An 8,891-nucleotide genomic window follows, 5' to 3' on the forward strand; every position below is an offset into this window, starting at 1 on the left:
GGGACCCACCCCACGGTGTTCGTGTCCTTCTCCTGGACACTGGCTGGGGGCCTCACGGTGGAAGTCAGCTCCTGCCACAGGGACAGCTAGTCTTACTGGGTCACCGCGGGTCTTGGCTGTCCCCTGCCCAGCAGAGGCCAGGAGCGTCAGCCTCCTTGCACATGGCTTCTCTGTTTCCTGAAGTCCCCTGTCCCAAAGCATCCCAAGAGAAACCTGAAAGGCTTTCGCAGTGTCTCCCAGGGCGTGGTTTGGGGCGGCAGAGGTGCACCGGGCAGCTCGTGGGCTCCCTCGTCAGGTAGCTTTGAGAACAGCCGGGAGCAGCCCGGCCTGGCGACCTCCACAGGGGCCTAGTGAGAGCACCAGGAGTATTCCAGTAGGTGTCTGCGTAGCTTTTTCCCTTGTTTTTGAGAGAGATTTTTTTGCTCTAAGGCCTGTGCTCTCCAGAGAGACAGAGAGAAATAATGTGAGAAATAACCCCCCGGGGGGATGGCCATGCCACAACCCCTTCTCCATCCTCCTCTTGGGGTTTCGGGCACACACGCATACGTGCCCGGCCTGAGTTCCAAGTCACTGGGTCTGAGGCTCAAACTCAGCCAGTCCTGGGGGACTCCAGCGGCTTAACCACCACCTGTCATCCCCACCCCCACCTTTTCATGACGCCTCCGACTATAGGACTGCTAGGCACCCGTGAGCATGGCAGAGCTGGGGACACTGCACCTCGGGACATTTGAGAGGGCCCGATGGTGCAATGCTAGGCATTCGTGGGAGGCCATTCGGTCCCCAAAATCGTGCCGAGAGCCTCGTCGCCCATGTTCTTAACTGGGAAACCAGCCCTGTTCTGTCAGTTCTCAAAGGCCACTTATTCATGCAGGCTGTGCCCTTCCTCTCTCGCTCTCTCGCTCTCACTCTCTCTCCTTCCTAACACTCGCAACAGGACACACACAATCTTTAAAAAAAAAAAAAGAAAAGAAAAGAAATCATGTCATTTTGATAGAACTGAAAGGCTCAGAGTACACATTTTGATGTTTAATTTCAGAAAACTCACTGCTTAAAAAAAAGTTTCTTTCGTGACAGTGAGAGACAGATAGAGAGGAGAGAAAGTGAGACAGACAAGCACTGTGCACAGTGTTCCTTGCCACGAGCCCTCCCGGCCCACTAGGATGGCCGGCTCACAGGTCTGGCGTGTGCATGCGGCCAGGGAACAGGCCGTCAGCCTCCGCCTGGGTCCAGCATCGCCTGGGCAGTACATCCGCACCATGCAGCTGGCCCTGAGAGCTCTTTCTAAGGGTACTTTGTGGTTTTGCAAAACTAACTTGGAGGAAGAGCGAGCGTGCCCCGCACCTCTGCCCCTGCCACCCGCGCTCTGCCCAGCCGACCCGCGGGAGTAAGCCAGCACGCACCGTGTGGCCGAGCTGCCGGCTCAGCAGCCGTGGGCCTGCAGGGCACTGGTTCTCACAGCCCACATGCTGGGGTGTGCCAGGGGCTGCTCGGTTAATTTGACTTTAGCTAGGCACGATTTTCCCAAAGCCGTGCGTCCTAAGACTGGACCTTTGCGGTCCCTCCGTCAGTCGGTGGCCCCGTCCTCCACGACTGTCATCGCATGGGGGACAGCAAGGGGACACCAGGTTGTTCACATCTCACGAGAATGAGGAGTCCGTGTCTGCCACTTTCTTCTCCACGGCACGTGTCAATGGCATCGTCGGTCTCCATGAGGCACAGCCACGAAGGCCTTGGGAGCACAGTGCGGTGAATGCCGGAGCTCCGCCTGTCACCCTCCCGGATAGAGAACCGGGAGGAGACAGGCCTCAGCAAAGGGCTGTGAACAGGCGAGGAGCCGGGCAGCCACCACCGGCCAAGGAAGTCATGTGGCCGAGGTAGGGCCCTTACCAGCTGGGCCGTGCTAGAAAGAAGGTGATGTTCCCGGGAGCAGGCAGGACAGCTGCAGCCAGGCACAGGAAGTGGTGGCCTGGTTTCCTAGTGAGCCCCGAGATTCCAGGACATCCGTGCCAGGGGCCCCTCACAGCCCGAGCGCCTACAGAAGACTGGGCGTGTTCCCGGGAAGGCTGGAGGACTGTCCGCTGGCCGCCAGTGTCGGAGGTGTGTCCGCTGGCCGCCAGTGTCCAGGCAGCAGACCCACAGAGCAGCGTGCTGTCACTGGGCATCCGTCAGAGTTTAGGGACACTGCTGTCCACGCCGCCCACGCCGCCCCATCCATCCCCCCCTTCCTCCAGCACACAACCCCAAGCAAAAAGAAAGCATGAAGTGAGATCAAGCCAGCCTTCTCCCTCCGTCCCTCCTGCCACTGTGCTCCCTGCAGAAGAATCGACACAGGAAGGGGAGGGGCCAGAGCCTCCTCGGACAGCGAGCCCGGCATGGACACAGCAGAAGTGGGACGAGATCTCCGAGGGAGGGGCCCTGGGTTCACGTCCTCGGACCTCCCTGATCATGCCACAGCACGTGAGCACACACGTGCCCGAGATCTGGCTCTGGCCCGCCGAGACCAGGAGGGGACTGGTGTGAAGATCTTGCCGAGTGTCCCCCAACACACACAGTGAATGAATGAATACCAGCCTCCTTGGGTAGGCGTCAGCTGACAGGAGCTGAGCGGCCTTTGCTGGACTAGGCAATAGGCAGCCCCCGAAAGGAGAGGAGCAGGCCGAGACATGAACGGAACACGCAGTTTCCCACCGTGGCAGCCAGCCCTGCGGGGGGGCCCGGCTCCAGCGCGATGCCACACAGAGCTGATGTGGCCCTGTCACAGACACCACTGTCGCCACAGGAAAGACAAGCATGGAGAGGCCGCTGCTAGATCTCCGACCCTCGGGCACGCCACCAGCCTCCACTCGGCGGAAGCTCTGCCTTCCCTGCCTGCTCTCGGACACACCCTGCACTGGCCCCTCTCGGGAGGGGAGAAGGTGGTGGGCGCCAGGGCGGCTTCCCCGTCATACCTGGACTTCTCTAGGGCTACCAGGCCTTGGATATAGCATCTGCCCATCACCATCCAGAACGAGAGGCCGGCCTAACGGGCAGCGACCTTTGTGCCTGACTGCAAGCACTTGTCACCACGTCTGTGGTCTCTTGAGCCGGCCTCCCTGCTGGTGGTGGCCTGCAGGAGGGTGTCAGCAACACTGCACAGCCCACCCCGCGTCAGCCTGCAGGTCCTCGGCGTGGCTGGCGGGCGGCGCTTCTTCCCAGGCCTCCACGGTGCTTCGGCCGTCGCAGTTCCTGGAGCTGCCTTCTTAGAGCCAGAATGGGTTTCAGTAGGAGAGAAAGCGGAGACACTCCTCTCAGGTCACTGGGGACTGTGCTAGAATCTGGGTGCCACGGGACCCCTCTGTCTTCAGTCTCAGCCTTTAGAAAGCAGCAGTGACTACTTTGGAGTGAGAGGTCAGGCCCTCCAGCAACTCACTGGGCAGACCAACGTGGGGAACATCAGGACGTGAGTGGGGCCAGCAGGTGGCGTAGTGCTTAAGGTGCCAGACTTCCACACAACTGACCGCACTTCAAGTCCCAGACCCCGCAGCTTGAAACTCACACCGGGCGCGTGCGCGTGCGCGCCCAGGATCCTGAGAGGAGGATGGAGGAGAAGGGATTGCGGCGTGACCATCCCCCCTGGGGGGTGATTTCTCGTGTTCTCTCTCTTCGTCTCTCCAGCTAATGCACATGCCCTATAGCAAAAAATCTTTAAAAAAAAAAAAAAAAAACTCTGAATGCCAGAGCGTTGCTCATGTTGCTCATGCGTGCTAATAATTCAGCTTGCTCTGGGGGACAAGATGCCTGCCGCGTTATTTCTGAGCACTCTAGAACAGCATTCGCGTTCACGTAACAGTTCACTGCTTACAGAGCCTTTTCAGGTATGTTTTCTATTTAAAACTCAAAACAATCGGCTTTGGCAGGAGCTATGATTATGAACTCTTCATTTTACAAATGAAAAGCTACAACTCAGAAAACAGCACCAAGAAGGAAAAAGGACGGGAGGCTTGCAGGCTTCAGGACGGTGGTGCATTTCCACCACTCCCCGTCAGAGCTTGGGCAGCAAGGACGTCGGGCTTGGGGACTCTGGTTCAGGAAGCGGAGGGTCAGCCAGACCCAGTGCTCACAGATCGGTTTCTGCATTCTAAGCCGAGTGGTTGGCTGACGGCTCATCAAAGGTCCCCCAGAATCACGCTCTCCTGTGACCCTGACATTCCTAGCTGGCTAAGTGGTGAGGCCTGGGCTCTCCCTGCCGAGAAGCTGAGGTGGCAGCCGTCTCTGTCCCCCCACACAAACACGCAGTCCTGCACTTCACGGAAGAGGGACCTACAGGCAGTGCACCCGTGGGGAGTCACAGGCACGCCCAGCTGTGTCAGCACAGTAGGCAGGGTCAGAGCGAGGGCCCTGCCACATCCTTCACTCCTGGGTCTGCAGATTCGGGGGCGGGGAGCTGGGGTGTCAGGGGCCCTGCGTGGGGCACTGAGAAGCCATGACCAGCCTGGGGTGACTCTCACAGCTGGTGCGATCCAGGCCTTGCCTGAGAGAAGGGTCAGGAGATGCCAGCCTCAGATGCCGTAATGCCTCCCTGCGGTCCCCGGATGGCTGTGGGGTGCCGGCTGGCTGCAGTGATTCCCGGGCTCACCTCATGGCAGCTTCAGCCCAGGCTGCAACTAGCCACCTTGAGGTCCTGGAGGCCCAGCCAGGGGAGCTGCTGTCTTCTCAGGGTGTTCCCGGGGCCAGGCAGATTCGGGGCTGGTTAAACCTGATGCATTCAGAGCTTTGGAGCCTTTGTTTTCCTTCTAGTTTTGCCAGAGGGTGCATGCACTTGGCAGAGAGAGAAAGGGAAAGCGAGAGAGCAGCCCCGCCGCCCTGGGTAGCTGGCCACACCGCAGTCCCTTCTCCTCCGCCTCTCCCTCCTTTCTGGAGTTTGGGCATGCGCGCACTATGTCTGACATGTTTTCAAGCCCCCGGGTTTGGGACTTGAACCTCGTAGTAGGCCATGTAGGATCCAGCCACCTAACCACGAGGCCACGGGCTGGCCCTGAGCCCTCTGTAGGAGAGAATGTTGAGGTTCATCCCGTCGGGCGCCCGCGGAGCTGGCTGTGGTAAAGGTGTACCCTGGAGCTGAGACTGGCTGACACTGGGGACACAGACGAGCAGGTCCCCACACAGTGCCTGCGCTGCCCCGCACGCGCTCGGGCTCGGGCTCGGTGACACAGGGACTCCAGCGGATTCTGTCCCAGGAGCCCCCTGGACAGAAAAGCAAGTGCATGGTGTGATGGAGGTGTGCCCCATGGCTGTGGTTGAAATGCCCCACTTCCGGGCCAGCACATGGCCTCGTGGTTAAGGCACTGGACTCCCACGTGGCCAACTGCAGGTCAAGGCCTGGATCCAGCAGCTGGGAATTCCCAGGGCACGGTGTGCACATGTGCCCAAAATCCCAGGAGGAGAGTGAGCAGCAGGGATGGCAGTGTGGCCACCTCCTGGGGTGATTTCCCACTTTCCCTCTCTATCTCTATCAGTCTCTCTCTCTCCCTTTGAAGACACCTGCCTGACACGAGACTGTCCTGTATGCTTTGCTGGCCCAGGCTCGATGGCCTGCCTGCTGCCTGGGTAAGCAGAAGGCACGGGAAGGTGGCCCCCAAGGTCCCCCTCCCTGAGAACAGTGCTGGGAGGAGAGCCAGCCCTGCCCAGGGCCCTGTTGTGACAGGCCGCTATCCCCTGCCCTCACTGGGGTGTCCACAAGGACGTGCCCAGCTGGGTTTACGAGTGCACCCCAGAAATGTTCTGGCTGTGACTGCTCACCTGGCAAGACTAGGGAGCCCCAACACTGGCAGTTCTAATCTCAGAGCTGCCCAGACCCACACGAGCCCAGGGATGAAGCCCCTCTGCTTCTAAGTCCGCCCCCACCCAGGCAGAGACTGACCACCTGTCGCCACCCTCCTGGAAGAGACAAGGACATGCACTGTCTGGGGAGCAGCTGTGAGAGAGAGAGGGGTGACAGGGAGGGTGGGACAGAGGGAAGACGGGCTGGGAAGGAGACAAAGAACGAGAGAAGGTGGCAGGGCAGGGCCAAGTGCTCTGTGATGCTGAAGCCACATGGGGGTCCCTGGTTCACGCCCGGGGGCCTCCCCATCCCTACCATGTGAACATGAATACCCACGCTCCTGGCCGGAATCAGCCCCAAGGAGAGGAGCCAGCAGGTGGCGTGGTGGCTGAGGCGCTGGATTCCTACACGGCCGACCGCGGTGGCCTGAACATCACGCCAGGTTTGTGTGCGCACGTGCCCAAAATCCCAAGGGGGATGGAGAAGAAGGGGTTGTAGCATGGCCAGCCCTCGGGGCGATTTCTCACTTTCTCTCTCTATGGTGAGCACATGTGCCCGATGGCAAAAACCTAAGAAAGAGAAGAAAGAGAAGAAAGAGAATACAACGCACTGGACGTAACAGAAAGGTGGCAGGACGCTGCCCACAGGCCCGAGGAGGCCTCCAGGAGACCTGGTCAGATCCGCACCGCCTCGTGGGGATGGGCAATGTGGGGCAGGGTCCCAGAGCTTCCCTTCAAGTCCCCCACTGTCGGAGAGTGAGGCCTGGCTCGTGGGTTGGCTGGAGCCTCGCTTCTCACCGCCTCATGGGGCCAGGAGGAAGCTGCCTGCTCGCTCGGCCCTGCCGTAGCCCTCGAACTGGAAACAATCAGGCCCCAGGGCTCCGATGGGAGGGGCTGAGGTCTGGGCTGCGTGTGAGGCTCAGCAGAGCTGGGCCAGCACCCGTGCCCTGCCCCGGTGCTGTGCCTACGGCCACGGGCCTGTCACTTCATTTCACAGACTTCCGACATCCAGGGCCACGAGCCCTGGACACTTCCAGGCCCGGGATTGCTCAGAGCTGGCTCAGGAGGCACCGCGAGGCCACACGTGAGCCTCCACACTGGCCTCAGGGCAGCTGCGCAGCAGCCACGTGCTTGGCCCGAGTGCCCCGTGTCCCTACCCAAGGACCCTTAACTCCCGCGGCCCAGCATGGCTTCACCCGATGCCCCTTGGGCCAGGGCATGAATCCCCATCCTCGGCAAGTGCTTGTTCCTGAACCTCAAAACAAGACAGGAGATCTTGCCCTCTGGAACTAGCAGTGTAGACCACCCGGTGCGAGGGAAGGAGTACAAAGGCCGTCTACCCTCAGGGCGGCGTGGAGGAGGCAGGCCGAAAATCCTGCCCACCACTGCCTGGACCCCTCTCTGGGTGGCCGGGGGTCGTTTCTTTGGCTGGAGCCAATTTCAAAAGGTGGGTATTACCGGGAGGTGGGAAGGGTCAAGGAGAGGAAAGGACAGGAAGAAAGGGTGACCGTGACACACAGACACGAGGACGTACAGACGGCACACGCGTACACATGCGTGTGACCATGACGCCACGTGCCCACCTCGGGCGGACATGTCTGAGCACGCTCCACGTGGCAGGAGGGGAGTGGTCTCGCAGTGGCCCTCAGGCAGGAACGTGGTGGAGGGTTAGGGCCCCTCAGCCGGGCCCAGCCCCAGGCGGCCTGGAGCACCCTGAGCTGCCTTCTCAGTGACCGCTAGGTGGCAGCCGCCGCCTGGGCAATGGCTCTTCCCGGCCTGGGGCAGAAAATGGAGACTGCTTTGCTTGTTTTACGAAGGGAGGAGCCTGCTGCTGGTCGCTCCTGGAATCACCTTTCAGCCGGTTTAGAAATAACGTCTGACGTGATTTTACCCAAAGTAAGTGATTGGCAGGTGACTGCCCGTCACTGGGGAAGCAGCTCCTGGTTTGAAATTAAGGATTGGCAAGTGGAGGGGATTGAATGGGTTTCTTCATTGGCACTTGCTAAATATCTGCTCGGTACAGGTTTCTACTGGTTTGACACTGAAGTGGCCCTTTCAGGTCCTTTGTCACTGAAGGAGGGATGTGCGGTATTGGAGCAGGGAGGGGCCAGGCGTGGCAGTCTCCAGCCTGGAAGCTTCGACTGCAGAAATCAGGTCTCAGCACGCTAACCAGGAGCCTGTCTTGCAGACCACGGCAGTGATCAGCCTCCTGAACCGGAGCTTCAGTGGTCCAGGCTTCTGACTAAGGGAGAGTGTGAGGACAGTAACCGGTGTGGTTCTGTGGATTCAACCTCGTTCTGCAAAATGCAGGGTCCACCGAGAGAGCATGAGACTTCCAGCTGGAACCCAACCTCTGCTCACCAGGAGAGAAAACGAGACCCCAAACCCTAGGCGGGCCCAGTGGGTGTGGACGGAGCCCATGGATTCTCCCCATAACCACCTGCTCTGAATGCTATTCCACTCCTACCCCAGGCCTTCCAGAACTTTCCAGGTCAGGGACCGTATTGAGCAAGTCACACTCCAGGGCAAACATGAAGCAAAGCCAAGGATGGCACTTTCTTGATACCCTCAAGACACTACTTGAGAAATGTCAGCAAGAGTGACGTGGCGTTTCCTGGGCGGGAAGATACCTACTTCTGCAGATTTATTTGCTCACGTTTTTCAATGGACAACGAGGCCTAAGGACCATGCCAGAGAGGTAAGGGCTCACCTGGGCACACCGCTATGCAGCAAGACATGATGCCATGCTCAAATAGCCAGCTCACCAAGCTCTTTGGAGAGATTTCTCGGCCTTCCCCAAGGAAACGCAGCTCTCCCCTCAATCTGCGTCAACACGTGGAGCTGGATCTCCATAACCAGGACTCATAACTCCAGAAACCGAGGGGTGGGTGGGAGTGGCCCCACTCCGTGGCTCCCAGGGTCCAGCACGCTTCTGTCCCCGGTCCCTGGGCCTTCCCCTCCGCTGGCGTAGAGGTCTGACCCTCAAAGGGAGGGCGCCTTCCGCCGGGAGACACAGGCGGCCCGTCTGAGCTGCCACCGCTCACTTCGGTCCCTCATGTGTCTGGATCAGCAGGGAGCCGGGAGCTGCCGGC

The sequence above is a fragment of the Tupaia chinensis genome, unplaced genomic scaffold (assembly GCF_000334495.1).
Source record: "Tupaia chinensis unplaced genomic scaffold, TupChi_1.0 Scaffold141173_1, whole genome shotgun sequence".
Lineage (NCBI taxonomy): Eukaryota > Metazoa > Chordata > Mammalia > Scandentia > Tupaiidae > Tupaia > Tupaia belangeri.